The 14949-nt window shown below is 35.6% G+C and overlaps 1 long non-coding RNA gene across 2 annotated transcripts in view; it reads right to left on the bottom strand.

The window, feature by feature from the left end:
• The window catches only part of LOC134326762 (uncharacterized), a 235532-nt gene extending 227387 nt beyond the window's left edge, over window positions 1-8145 (bottom strand). For both annotated transcript variants that reach the window (XR_010014577.1, XR_010014578.1), the window contains exons 1-2: window positions 8093-8145; window positions 7815-7933 (exon numbers count right to left, since the gene is read on the bottom strand). This is a non-coding gene — a long non-coding RNA (uncharacterized LOC134326762). The remainder of the gene's footprint in view (window positions 1-7814; window positions 7934-8092) is intronic.
• Between the last annotated feature and the right edge of the window lie 6804 nt (window positions 8146-14949).

Genomic DNA, 14949 nt, shown 5'->3' with positions numbered 1-14949 from the left:
ATAAATTAATAAATGAATGAATGAATGAATGAATAAATAAATGAATGAATGAATTACTGAATGAATGAATAAATGAATGAATAAATGAATTACTGAATGAATGAATTACTGAATGAATGAATAAATGAATGAATGAATGAATTACTGAATGAATGAATTACTGAATGAATGAATAAATGAATGAATGAATGAATTACTGAATGAATTACTGAATGAATGAATAAATGAATGAATTAATTACTAAATAAATGAATTACTGAATGAATTACTGAATGAATTACTGAATTACTGAATGAATTACTGAATGAATGAATAAATGAATGAATGAATTACTGAATGAATGAATAAATGAATGAATGAATTACTGAATGAATGAATTACTGAATGAATGAATAAATGAATGAATGAATGAATTACTGAATGAATTACTGAATGAATTACTGAATGAATGAATAAATGAATGAATGAATGAATGAATAATGGCAGGGTAAATGATTTTCTTTTGGTTGCTGTGACCTTTTGCATCGTCTTCTTATCTACAAACATTCAGAGCAACAACCTCGCTGTAAAGTGAGGTATAAAGAGAAACAGTTTACTTAATCCAAAAATATAAATATCTTTTGACCTTTTCCGAACAGAACACAATCTGGAACTTGTACAGTCCATAAATAGTTTGAAAATAATACCACCCAGTTATCTGCAGTTAGAAAGAAAGAACACTTTTGTTCATTCTAAAAGCTACAAGGAGGTAATAATAAACCTTACATTTGCATACAAACCCACTATTTTATTGGGTACATCCTAATTAGGTGTACCTGATAAACTTGCTTCACTACTTAAAGCTATAATAGCATGGGCTCCTTAAAAGGCCCTTAACCCTACTGGCTCCATTCAAGAAATCTGAAGGAATTTAAGTGTGTAAAGGGCAGGGGTGCAAACCTAAGCTGAACAACTGCATCAAGAACCGCCACTCAACAATAGCTGATATAACCACATGGGTGAGAGATTACTTTGGCAAACCTTTATCAAGCACTACAATACAGAGTTACATGCACAAATACCACTTAAAACTTTACTGTGCAATATAGAAGCCTTATGTTAACCATATCCAGAAGCTGCATCTAGTTCTCTGGGCTCAGAACCATCTGGGATGGACCATCACACAGTGGAAATGTGTATTGTTATAAGATAAATCAGTATTGCAGATCATTTTTTGGAAGGAATGGATGCTGTGTGCTCCAGACCAAAGACAAAAAGGACCATCCAGACTGTTACCAGGAAGTCCAAAAGCCAGGGTCTGTCATGGTATGGGGGTGTGTCAATGCCCTTGGCAAAGGTCATTTACACTTCTGTGATACAGCATTAATGCAGAAAAGTACATTGAGATCTTAGAGCAACATGTGCTGCCTTCAAGACATCATCTTTTCAAGGGACGTCCAGCATTTTTCAACATGACAATGCAAAATCACATGCTGCACACATGACAAAGGCATGGCTGCGGAAGAACAGGGTACAGGTACAGGACTGGCCTGCCTGCGGTCCTGACCTGTCCCCAACAGAATGTGTGAAGAAATTTTTAAACAAGCAATATGACAACGACAACCCTGTACTGTATGTGTTTGCAGAACAAATAGTGTGACAATTCGACTGGTCACGCTAACCCTGAGACAAGATCCTGAGCGTTCCCCGGTGTGCTCGTAATTCCCTAGACTATACCGTGACTGCAGTGAACACGGTGTGTAGCTGGTTGAAGGAACAGTGTGTCCTTTTCACCCAGGTCGAAATCCTTTCCAGTCCATTAGCAGTGAGCCTACATCCAACACATTGTGCTGTGACTGGTGAGTCCAGAGCCACTTTGTGGGGCATCAGACAAGGATGCGATTTATCTCTGGCATTCTTGTGTTTCTGTTAGACTTGGGGAATATGATCACGTTACTGTATTAAATATGAATGCTGGCATATCAATCAGATGGCTGGTGTTATCGCGGCGCTAAGGTCGGCTGACAGATGTGACAACGAGACGAGTGACATTGAGCTTTAGCTGGAGGGTTGTGTGGGAATTGGGAGGTGGAACATGGATGAATGTGTGAGTGTGTGGCCCTCAGAGAGCTCCTCTCCTGACTGAACGTCTTGCTGACAGCCAAGTCTACACCAGGCTGCCTGGCCACTCTGATAAGAGCTGTAACAGTCTCAGATACCCATCTTTTCTATTACATACACAGATACAGAAGAAAATCACCAGCGTTAAATGAACTCCCACTGAGTTCATTTCACTCCAGTGAGGGACGACCTAATTCCATGTAACTCTGGGATATAACCCAGTTGAAATGATTTTACTAGAAACACACATACAGTGCTGTAAAAAAAATTGTGGGCGCTTGGGTGGCGGAGCAGTCTAATATGCTAGCTTAACACTGCAGTCATACAGAGTTGGCCAGGCGTCCAACAGACGCAATTGGCTGCGTCTGAAAGTCAGATGGGGCTTTTCGTTGCTGCTGCTGCTGTAATCTTCTGGGCTGGTAAAAGCACCAACACAAAGAAGCAGCTGGTGACTGCACATGTGTCAGAGGAGGTGGATGTCCCTGGTCAGAACAGTGGCAACAATAAAATTACAACAGTGAGATACACCGATCAACCATAACATTAAAACCACTACACACACTGTCCATTTTATCGGCTTCACTGACCATATAGAAGCACTTTGTAGTTCTACAATTACTGACTGTAGTCATATGTTTCTCTGCATGCTTTGTTAGCCCCCTCTTCAATTGTCAGGACTCTCCCAGGACCACTAAAGAGCAGGTATTATTTGGATGGTGGATCATTCTCAGCATTGCAGTGACACTGACATGGTGGTGGTGTGTTAGTGTGTGTTGTGCTGGTATGAGTGGATCAGACACAGCAGTGCTACTGTAGTTTTTCAAACACCTCACCCAACAGCACCCCGTGGGCAACGTCCTGCGACCACTGATGAAGATCTAGATCTGACTTTACATCTACAATGTGGACCAACTAGGTAGGAGTGTCTAATAGAGTGGACAGTGAGTGGACACGGTATTTAAAAACTCCAGCAGCGCTGCTGTGTCTGATCCACTAATACCAGCACAACACACACTAACACACCACCACCATGTCAGTGTCACTGCAGTGCTGAGAATCATCCACCACCTAAATAATACCTGCTCTGTAGTGGTCCTGACCATTGAAGAACAAGGTGAAAGCAAGTATGTAGAGAAATAGATGGACTACAGTCAGTAATTGTAGAACTGCAAAGTGCTTCTATATGGTAAGTGGAGCTGATAAAATGGACAGTGAGTGTAGAAACAAGGAGGTGGTTTTAATGTTATGGCTGATCAGTGTAGAAACAACTAGATTGGAAGGGGAAAATATGGTCCCTCTTTTTAATTCCTTCCATTTTTACAAATATTGCACAAAGAGAACATTAAGCAAACTCTTCAAATCGACCTTATCGAACTAAGAATCTGATCTGGTCATGTTTTAATACATTTCTTTTTTTTTTAATCAAAGTTTGTTTATTTTATTTTTTAATACAATTTTACAAAAAAATATCAACAAAGAGAAAGTAATTAATAAAAAAATAAAAAATAAAAGGGAATAAAGTCCCCTTCCCCCCAGACCAGACATGAGTATTCAAACTTAAAATACAGCCAGTATACAATAAATCAAAACAGAAAATGCCATCACATTAAAGTTACATATGTTAATTATATCGTCGCGCCGTTAGCCCCCATCTCCCCAATATGTACCAAAAAGGGCAGCCAGATATTATAAAATTTCTCGGTAGACCCCCGGACCTTTTAATACATTTCTAAACGTTTGAGCGTTATTCTTTTTGCAAATATCTAGCAAGCACTGATATTACTTTTTGCCATCATGCCATAGTTTGTTTTTGAGTAGACTCTATCATACTATTAGGGATGCACCGATCCGATATTAAGATCGGATATCGATCCCGATATTACCAAAATGAGATGGATCGGATATCGGATAATCAGGCCGATCCATGGGTCCGATACGTTCACTTTAGTTCGTTTGCGACGCATGCTAAGCCCATACAGGACGCGCTGCTGACGTATGGCGTATAACACAAACAAAAAGAGCAACATGGAGCGAGCCAAAGAGTCAGCTGCATGGAGGTATTTCACGCTTGCTATGCTAACAAGTTCGATGGCAACATGTTTATTACTCATGTTTAGCTGCTATATTTTATTTTGAATTACTGTTTGCACTAAATATTTATGGATAAGTTTATTTGAAAAAGTTATTTAAGCTACTACTGTTTTTCTCATTGTCAGCAGCCACATTTTGGGTGTGTTCGAAAACCTAAGGAGCTGCCTTGCTGTCTTACTGTCTACATAAGCGGCTGCCTCAGTAGAGAGGATTCTAATAAGTCATCAACTCATAAATCAGGTTATTCGAACGCGTTACATAGCGATTCCATCAAGTTTAGCATTTAGCATCTTGCCATTAAAAACAATGAACTGAGGTAGCACAGCGCTAACGCTAACGTCAATATAACATTTCCCTTCATGTACCGATAACGGTTACATTTCCACTCGGTATAAGTTTATACAAGTTAAAAATCAGTAATATTTTATTTATGTTTGATAATAACTCCATTCGTTTCTCCGCCCCTTTCAGCTATGTTTATTTTTCTGCAATGAATGCTGTGATCAGTGTTGCCAACTCCTCAGTAAGGAAAGTAGCTATTGGCTGTCCTAAAAGTCGCTAGAAGTCGCTAAATGACGTCATTGCCTAATTTGCATATGATCCATTTGCATGTAATTGACGCTGTAGAAGAGGAATAACATCGTGGGAAAGACAAAAAGTGGGTAAAAAAACACCCTAAATATGTTTAGAACTACAAATGAACATTCTTCTGTTAATTCGTGGTTTGTTTTTGTTTTTTAAGAAAATACTGAGCTACTCTGGGCAGGGTTGCCAGATTGCGACAGTAATTTTCAGCCAAAATGCATGAAAAAACGCCCAAAACACAGGATAAGCAGATGGTGTTTAGCATTTCACAAATAATAAACCAGTTAAACCATCATGACCTACAAATTAATATCTTAAAATGTACAGATCAGTAATTATACATTATAAAGGACAAATTTTTTTTGCTTGCATGTCTTTAAAGTAGCCTGCCAAGTTTGTAAAATGCATTATTTGTTAGGACACATAACCCTTTGCATGTAAATAAAAATAAACTTGCAAGCAATGAAAGTTCAACCTCTCGTACATATGAGACTTGCTTACCTTCATATTCAACTCAAATCACTTGTCTAACATATGAATCACTGTATTGATGGGCGTGGCAACAGTGTCTTGGACTGGAAAGAATAACCTGTCAATCAAACTTTTGACAACGGGTTGGATGTGGTGGGAGAAGGTAGGGAGAAGGGAGACCTATTTATATTCCACCTGCTTTAGCAATAGCTTTTTTTATTTATATTTTAAGCTGCCAAAATAATTACAAACCAGCCCAAATTTTGTCCACCTGCCAAAGTGTGTTTTTCCCTGCCAATTTCCAACAAAATCCGCTCATTTTGGTGGAAACCCGCCCAATCTGGCAACACTGACTGTGATACTGACCGCCCGTGCTTGAGGACAGTAACTGCAGACAATGTGTTTTCACGTTCGAGTTTCCAAAAGTCTCCAATAACACCAGAAAAAGTCGCTAGATTTGTCGCTAGTCGCTTTTTTGAAAAAAAGTCGCTAGAGGGGTCTGAAAAGTCGCTAAATATAGTTGGCAACACTGGCTGAGATTGCTTTGGTCACCAAGGCAGCATCGGATGTTTACTCGTTGAGTGAAAATAACACTGAAATATTAAGATGCCGGTTTATTATTTTATTGACAAATAAATAGCAGTTCAGTACATTTATATCTGTGTTAATTATATTTTGTTCTGCAAACTTAGTAATGTTTAAGTCAATCCTGATGCCTTAAGTCTTTCCCACATAATAAAGTATACGGTTTATTAATTCAACAATGGTATCGGATCGGTATCGGGTATCGGCCGATATGCAAAGTATATGTATCGGATCGGTATCGGAACTGAAAAAGTTGGATCGGTGCATCCCTACATACTATAAGTATCATACTTTTTTTATTTGTTTTGATGGGGGGGTTGCTGAGAGTTGCCTAGGCCCTGATATGGATTGGCACTCTGACCAGTGCATTCCTGCCTTACGCCCAGTGTTTCCCAGAGGAAGTGGACCTGCGACGACCCTGACCGGGATAAAGCGATTGATAAATTAAAACAGAGCTTATCAAAAGCAACAATCTGCCAAGAGGACTAAAATATTGACTGGTGCTAAAAGCTAATTAAGTCTTTAACATCTTTTAGATGTAATTACCAATGGCTTTGCAAGAAACAACTAATGTTACAAATGTGTGATGTCTGAAATGTCTATTCAGTTGTTTTATTGAAACGTACATGTGTTTATGAAGATAAATACAACAAAATATACAAAAAATACATTGTGTATAAAGATGGTGTAAATATCTGCTCTGAAAAAAAAACAATAATATAAATTTCATAATATTTATATACTTATGCTCATGTTTCCAGTCCAAACAGATAACACCTGTTTAATCTTGTCTTAAGTTCACAATGACAGAAAACAAAACTTTATAGTCCTATTTCTCTGTTTTATACTGTCTGTATTCTGTATATGTCAAAAAGGGCTATTTCTACATTTACGGCATTTTATAAAAAAAATGACCTTCTGCTTACTACTCCAGTACCTTAACCGCTAGGCTTTAAATATATTTGTGTTTATATTTTGGTTAAAAGTATGTCCACACCTGACCATGAGTTTATTAAACTATCCATTACAAAATCATGGGAAGCATTAATATAAAGCTGCTTTCTTCAAGATTTTGAGTGTGTCTGTGGGAACTTGTGTCCAGTCTATTAAAAGGGATTGTGTGAGATCAGGCATTAACGTAAAAAATGTTGAACGTAAAGGTCTGGCTTACAGCTGACATTTTATGACAATTTATTCCAAAGGTGTCTGTTGGGGTTAAGAGAAACATCAGTCTCTGTGAATGCCACTGGAGTTTAAGTCTTGTATTTATGGACCTTAAGAACACAGAGTTTGCATGTTCTCCCCGTGTCCGCGTGGGTTTCCTCCGGGTGCTCCGGTTTCCTCCCACAGTCCAAAGACATGCAAGTGAGGTGAATTGGAGATACAAAATTGTCCATGTTGTGTTATATATAACCTTGTGAACTGAAGAACCTTGTGTAATGAGTAACTACCGTTCCTGTCATGAATGTAACCAAAGTGTAAAACATGACGTTAAAATCCTAATAAACAAACAAATAAGAACACAAATTCTACAATTTATTTTACTATTAATAAATATACTTGGTGTATAAGATAGGTGTGACCAAATACTTTTGGCCATATAGTAAGTAGTACGTTTATTTATAAACTTCACATGTATTTACTGTAAACATATCACTACCTAAACAATCTACTCCAGCAGAGCAGTCAGGGTTCACCATTGCATTGCACTGCTTTTCTAATGTATTTTCTAATTCCAGGCACTCAATAATAACAGCATTTACATAGTATTTACATAAATATACACTGTAACAACATTTAAACAGCCTTAGCTCATCACATTAAGCTGAGAAACGTCTTATTTGTGCAGTTTCAGCATCATTTAGTTTACAACAAACGAGCTAGTGCAAAAAGTTACAACATTAGCCAGCTAGCAGTGTTAGCACTAATATCACTGACATCTAATTCTGGTGATACATTAATTTTAACCATATTTTACTTACATAGTAGTTGTTTCAAATCTTCAGTTGAAACTCCAAAGCTTAATGTGAAGCATTTACGACGAATAAAAGTTATGTTAGTTGTTTTAAGACTGTTGTTGCTGCTCATGCATCCGAATGACCTGCAGGAAGATGATTGGTTAAAACACAGATGTTAATCAGGTAAGTGTGCGGCTGCTACCAGCGCTAACAGTAAAACCCAGCGTCAGGATGGAGTTTACTCAAAATACGCATAAAAATAGTGATAATAAAGAAAGAAAGAAAATAAAATAATGAATTACAGTCACTGTTGCAGCAGCAGGAAAGTTACTCCTCAACCAGTCTTCTCTTTCTGAGTCACAGCCAACTGAGCATCAAACAAGCACCTCACTCGACCAGTCAAACCCCAGAGACATCATTATTATTATTATTATTGTTATTATTATTATTATTATTATTAGTAGTAGTAGTAGTATTATTGTTATTATTATTATTATCGTTATCATTATTATTATTATTGTTGTTATTGTTGTTATTATTATTATTATTATTATTGTTGTTGTTATTATTAATTATTGTTATTATTATTATTATTGTTGTTGTTATTATTAATTATTGTTATTATTATTGTTGTTGTTGTTGTTGTTGTTATTATTGTTATTATTGTTATTATTATTATTATTATTGTTATTATTATTATTATTGTTATTGTTATTATTATTGTTATTATTGTTATTATTATTGTTATTATTATTATTGATGTTGTTGTTGTTGTTGTCATTATTATTATCATTAATATTATTACTATTATTGTTGTTATTATTATTATTGTTATTATTATTGTTATTATTATTATTATTACTATTATTATTATTGTTGTTGTTGTTTTGTTGTTTTTATAATAACAATAATAATAATAATAATAATTTGTGTAATTAATATTATTGTTGTTGTTTTGTTGTTGTTTTAATAATAATATAATTAAAATAATAATTTGTGTAATTATTATTATTATTATTATTATTATTATTATTATTATTATTTCCAACAATTATAATAATAATATTAATAATGAAAACAACCACAACAATAATAACAATAATAAATGTTTATTATTAATATTAATGATGATAAAATAATAATAGAAATAATAATAATAGCAATGTTTTTATTATTATTACTGTTATTATTATTTTAAAAAAATAATTAAATAAAATGGGACCATGCTCCACCCTGTTGGCAATTTTTAGAATTTATTCATTTATTTATTAGGATTTTAACGTCATGTTTTACACTTCGGTTACATTCATGACAGGACAGCTAGTTACTGGTTACACAAGACTCATCAGTTCAAGTCTTTAATGTCAAACACAGTCATGGACAGTTTTGTATCTCTAAATCACCTCACTTGCACGTCTTTGTACTGTGGGAGGAGACCGGAGCTCCCAGAGGAAACTCCACACAGAAAGGACCCGGACCGCTCCACCTGGGAATTGAAGGACCTGCTTGCTGTGAGGCAACAGTGCTACCCACCGAGCCGTCCTATTTTTTAGCAGAAATTCTCTAATGTTTTCCTAATTACTTCTCAATTGTACCTTTTAACCAAACATTAGAGACAAATAAATGTTATATATTTAAACAAATATAATGAAAATATAAAAAGGGAAAAAGACTAAATCCAGGGTAAAAAGTGTTTAAGAAAACTGTTGTGTATACTGCTATGTATTTTGTTATAAATTTTAAATTTTTCTGTCTTATGAGATATATAAGGTGGTCCTGTGGTGCAGTAAGAAGTGGTGCACTTAATTGCTCATATGTAAATGAGTTGGAAGGAATGTGGTTTCCTGAATATAAACTTTGCATATATTAAATATGCTTTTACCTGTGAATTTTTAAACGTAGAGAGTGAAAAAAAATGTAAAATGTGCAGTAATAACCTTTATAAAGTCACTTTTTTATTATAAATGCATCAAATTCTTTCTTTATTCTTTCTTTCTTATTTATCAGTTTTGGTCAATAATTAATTAACCAGATCACATTCCTCAACTCCCTAGGATTTGTTTTATTATTATTTTTTAGGACAGTGTTTCAGGATGAATAATAAATATGACCTTGCTCTGAACAATAAAAATGTCATTTCACCAAGTTCCCTCCCCCACAAACAGGAAGGGATGGGTTTAGCTACTAAATAAAGTGACACTGAATCCCTGTCAGCAAAACGACAGGGGGAAGCCAGGGCCAAATGCTTCATAGTCAATCAGTGACAAAGCATCAGCAAAATGACTTCTGTTGTATTACTAATTAAATGTAGTCTGATCTTATCTAACTCATAACAAAAGACAAATATATTATTAGATAAATCTCTTATTAGGTGTCTCAATTAATAAAACATGACTGGAGGTGTGGGTTGTAAAGGTACCCTGTTCTGTTATCTCAAGAACGATCTCTTGGTGTAAACTGTTTCCTAATCAGCTTTACAGGTGCCTAAAAAATATTTGAGATACATGACACCCAAAAAAGGTTACAAAGCTTCCACTGTCCATTTCATGTAAGCTTTGGATCCAGTCAATGGAATTTATGGATGTTGTTGACATTTGGGGTACTTTTGCACAGTGCTCTTAATGTGTATTTATGGAGTCAGTGACTAAAATGTTCCTGAGCCCATGTAATGACATCCATCACCAGATGCATACTGCTTTTGAATGCAGTGCTGTCTGATGGACCAAAGGTCACTGGTATTAAATAGTGGCTTTGCCTTTGGCACAGAGATTTCTCTGTATTTTCTAAAATCTTTAATGATATTATGCACTGCAGAGGATGAGTAACCTATAATCCTGGCAACCATTATTTCAAAATGTTGTTTGTAAACTGTTAGATTGTTTTCTGACGCATGTGATCCAGTGATGGTTCTTCTTGACTTTCTTGACTCCTCTTTGCTTATTAAGAACTATGCCCTAGCAGAATGCTTTTAAACCCAGACTTTGTACTGGGTCTCTGTACAATTTGTACTTAAATTCAAGTCAACATGGGTTTACACTTTCTGTATTTTATTTTTTATGGTTTGGATTTAGTGCAAAAATCCAGGTTATTCTTAAGGGTTCACAAACTTTTAACTGTACATTTTCACATTGTGTGAGTCATAGGCAACTAATCTGGATGTCAGATTTCTGTAGGTGTTTCAAAAGCCTGACTTGTAAGTGGAGCTGATTAGTTATGGCTGATTGGTGTATGATGAAAATTATGTAGACAACTCCTCCTTTCTAATTAAATTTGTGAATGATCACTTCCAGTTCCAGCATGTCTGTGTCCCTCTGCACATTGTTTTTCTTCTTTCAGCTGCTCACATATTTACAGGTTGCCATAGTGATGCAGATGCAATTTTGGGGTTAAATTGGAACAATTGTTTATGCAACGATGATTGCGAGCCAGGCTTTCTTGCTAAGCATAAGGACCTGACATCATCAATACTCTTTTAAATAAAAGGGCACAGATTTCTACAAATGCACTCTTAAAAGAATGGAATCTGTTCTAGCTCTGAGGGAGGGTGAGAATAAACTCTATAATAATGTCCATGAATTTGGAATTAGACGTCAAACAAGCTCATGTCTAGGTCTTCACATTCTATTGGCCATATACTGTGGCGTAGCATTAGCCTAAAACAGTTTAGGTAGAAGCCAGTGGACAGTGACAGTAGTGAGACACAGAAGAAAGGACACTTGTCCCCTTGCACCTTTTTCTTCATTCTGCCTGACATCTAGATGTCCTTTATCCAAAGTTAGTGTGAAACAGGCTGAGCTTTGTCACCTTGCTCTTTTTTTGTGGCACTCTTCCATCGAGCTGCTCTCCCAGGGTTTCCACTCTGTTCTACAGAGTACATCGTTATGAAGGACTAAAATAAAGTGGCAGTAATAAAAGCAGGAAAATCGAGTGAGCACGTCAACGGTGATAAATGACGCCCGTGTGAACTGAACGTATGCATTGCCCTTGCTCGGTGTATACCTGCCCTCTTGGGCATTATGACTGCTTGCCGGTTTTCTGACAGGATGTGTATCCTATGGCAGAGCCTGGCAAAAGCTGGGCATAAAGACCATGATATTGTTCGTTATATGGATCAGATGTCATCTGCAAAACAAGTATGTAAATTAGCAAAATTAAAATAAAAAAGTATTCAAAAACCTAATCACAATCCAACTCAGAACCAAATTTATATTCCAAACTATCAATACAATCCCAATCAAAGTTGAGAATAAAAATGCTCACCCTTTTTCTCCACCGCTTACACAGCCTTCTTTTACCCCAGCCAGTGGTGGATTCTCACAAAGAGGGCTGGAGAGTCACGCTATGCCCTATGTGAATCCTCCAGGCACCTCAACCAGAAAGATGAGGTTGCATTTTTGGTGGCCGCAATTAGGAAAAAACCAATCCATGCCATCCAACCCTTCCATTCTGAGATGTAGCCAATTGTGTCTGATGAGGTTAGAAAGCTGATAGTCACTGTTAACATTAAAATATCTATAAGCAAATTACATATTTACATATTGCCCTTGCAAATATCTTGAATCAACGGACAGGTGCAGCATGAACAATTTGATGAACTGATGAAGGATGTAACAAAGAAACCCTGAAACAGATTTAGCAAACACTAAAACTTACAGAATGTAATAACCCCACAACCACATAATAATTAAAACCACAGTGACTAGTAGCACTGCTAAATGCATAAAAGGTGCTTTAAAGTAACAAGACTAAAGTAAAGAATTTCTAAATAAAAGATTACAAAATGACTATATTAATTGCTATGCTAATACTAAGCTAACTGCTAATTGCTATGCTATGCTAACTGCTAAAGCTACTAAGGTATCTTATTTACATTTTCAGCATTTAGCAGACACTTTTATCCAAAGCGACTTACACAATGAGCAACTGAGGGTTAAGGGCCTTGCTCAGGGACCCAACAGTGGCAACTTGGTTGGGGTAGTGGGGCTTGAACCGGCAACCTTCTGTTTACTAGTCCAGTACCTTAACCACTGAGCTATCACTGGCCCCCTGACATCTTATACAAGGTAAACTAATTACTACAATGGTATTAATCTACTGACTGAACTAACTTCTGCATTACAAAAACGGTAATAGCTATGCTAAACAAGAGAAGCAAGCAAACTTGTCTTATAATAAACAAAAGAACAGAAAAAAACCTTGCAAGGAACACATGATATATACTACACATTAAATCTCTTGATAGAAGTGCTATATAAAGGAAAAAATCAGGCCTGCGATGAGCTTCAGGTGGGGTGATCAGGTGATGTGAGGATGGACAGATGACATCATGTGAAGAGCATTATGAGGCTTGTAGTTGTTAAAAAACGGTAAACAAAATGTAAAGAAAGAAGCCAGCAGTCATACAGTTAGCTGTTGGATGATCAAAAACACCAGGAACAACAGTCACACAGAAAACAACTAGCAATAAACTGAACATCAATCATCTCTACAGCCCCCGGAATAAAATATGAAAATTAAACAAGGCAAAAACTCACAAACTGTAATTTTTTTACTATTAAAAATTATTAACAACTTTAAAATTGAGTTAAATATAGTGAACCTCATAACGTTTGCACTGACTGAACTAACTGAACCACTATTCTGCAAAAACTAGAATTATTTCGTACCATAGATTGCTAAATATTTTTAGTTGTATTTTTAATTTATTTTATTATCTTTATTGTTCATATTTGTAAGTTAAAGAATCCAAATGAGTTTGTAAAAGATGATATGGTATGACCTTTACCTTACCTTTACCATATTCTTTTCCATGTAGTAGATCTTAATCAATTAATATCAATATAAGACCTGAATAAATAGTGCATTTTAAAATTCAATTAATTAACTTATTACAGAACATCAAGAACATGCTGGTGTTTTATATATTTGTCAGATACTGTTTTTTATCTGGCTACCAAGCTCAAAACCATGAATTATACGTTATGATTTTTTTTTTTCATGCAAAATGGTGAGACTAACCCTATTACTCTTTTCCCAAGGCCTCATAAATGCATCAACGATGATAGATCAGCTTCATTTATTGCTGTTTTAAATAGACCTTTTATTGATGTATGTTAGGGAGGCATCTGGAAATCTGGATAACAGGCTGAGGAGCTGTCGACATAATTAAACTGGAATTTCTTCATGGCTACGCCAATTTTTATTTCTTTTTTCACTGCTGAAATAAACGTCTTAGATTGCTTTCTTATCTGTCCTTCATTATGGAGTCAGTGAATATGAACTGGGCCAAAAGTATACAACTATATATAAAAGTATGGTGAATTTAGTTGGTATTTAATATACTGTATGTAGATATTTGAAATACTCTAGTCACTTAGTCGGTTAGAATGTCGTATTCTAGAATTTAAATGATTTCTGCAGAATGCTTGGAATTCATGCTTTTAGTCATTTGTTATTTTATTACTTTATTGTAGGTTTTTGTGTCTGTACATTTGTTTGATTAAATATAATGTATAGACAGTGACCAAAACGTCTATATTTAATTTACCTTGAGAGTACATATGCACTTTTTTCAATCATCTACTGTGATCATAGCTCATGCCAAGCATTTTGCCATGTTTACCTTTCTGAGAAATGGTTTACAGATTGCTAGCTTTTAATGAATACTACTATGTAGCCTTCTGGCATAGGTGTGCTGATTATAGCTGCTGTTTATTTCTTTTAGCATATTCTGTATTTGTGCAGAAGTCGCTGTCTAGTCCTTAAGTGAATAAGGTTTTTGTACTGGTTTTTCAAAGATCTGGTCATTTTTAGTATGCCTGATTGTGCTTTGGATAAAAATAATCTGGTTTTAAATTTCCAGTTATTGTCCTATTAGAAACCCTTAGTTCAGCTATTATTTGTTAAATCTGAGAAGAACCCCTCTGCTCAGAAGACTTTGACTTTATTCAGATTCTATATTTCACACTGTCACAATGATTATTATAAACTGTTCTGCTTAAACTAGAAGTGTGGCTATATATATAAACAATGGCTGCACAATTATTAACAAGCGACGTGTAGCTTAAATTCAACTAATTGTCCTCACACAGGTCGCCAGTCCATCACACACACACACACACACACACACACACACACACACACACACACACATACACAC

This window comes from Trichomycterus rosablanca, chromosome 14 (genome assembly GCF_030014385.1).
Source record: "Trichomycterus rosablanca isolate fTriRos1 chromosome 14, fTriRos1.hap1, whole genome shotgun sequence".
Taxonomy (NCBI): domain Eukaryota; kingdom Metazoa; phylum Chordata; class Actinopteri; order Siluriformes; family Trichomycteridae; genus Trichomycterus; species Trichomycterus rosablanca.
The sequence above is the reverse complement of the archived record's forward strand: the minus strand, read 5'-3'. Positions and strand labels throughout refer to the sequence as shown.